This window comes from Penaeus monodon, chromosome 21, assembly GCF_015228065.2.
Source record: "Penaeus monodon isolate SGIC_2016 chromosome 21, NSTDA_Pmon_1, whole genome shotgun sequence".
In the NCBI taxonomy this organism is placed as follows: domain Eukaryota; kingdom Metazoa; phylum Arthropoda; class Malacostraca; order Decapoda; family Penaeidae; genus Penaeus; species Penaeus monodon.
The window spans coordinates 44,317,890-44,318,507 of record NC_051406.1 but is presented as its reverse complement, the minus strand read 5'-3'; positions in this window follow the sequence as shown (position 1 = coordinate 44,318,507).

The following is a 618-nucleotide window of genomic DNA, read 5'->3' as shown; positions in this document are numbered from 1 at the left end:
AGAAATTAAGTACTGAAATGTGAATGTCAACCCCGTAGGCTTTATACTGTCATATTTTTTTTTTATCCGTGGAATTACTTTCATGCGATAAAGTCGTGCTTACTATTACTTTTGATACAGCTCTTGCCTGGAATTAATATTGCCTGTTTCTCTCTTTAAAAAGGGTAGAATAAAGTCAACCAATAATATTCTTTGAAAGTTCTTTTGTGATTAATAGTCGACCATTTATTGGAATATTTTTTTTCTTGATGTGTATCCTGAGAAATGACATTATTGTTCATCATTACAATTTTATATTTTCAAACTGTCTTTTCAGTCTCAATTATCGATAATTGATCCTCATTCCTCCTTGATTAGCAGACCTTAAGATGAAGCCAATTTTTATTTTATTTTATTATTTACTTATTATTCTTTAATCCAATACTATTGTTTATCGAATATTCTTTTTTTTTCTGTTATATCGTCTGCCGAAGCAATTTCTTCTACTTCATCATAAATGTAACCTTTTCTCTTTGGATTCCTGTTTTTGCGTGCGAGACAGGAAGTGACCGTCTGTTTCTGTTCCCGCCAATCACCCAGGCGCTGTGAATTAGCCAGGTGGTTCTCTTCTCTCCTTTT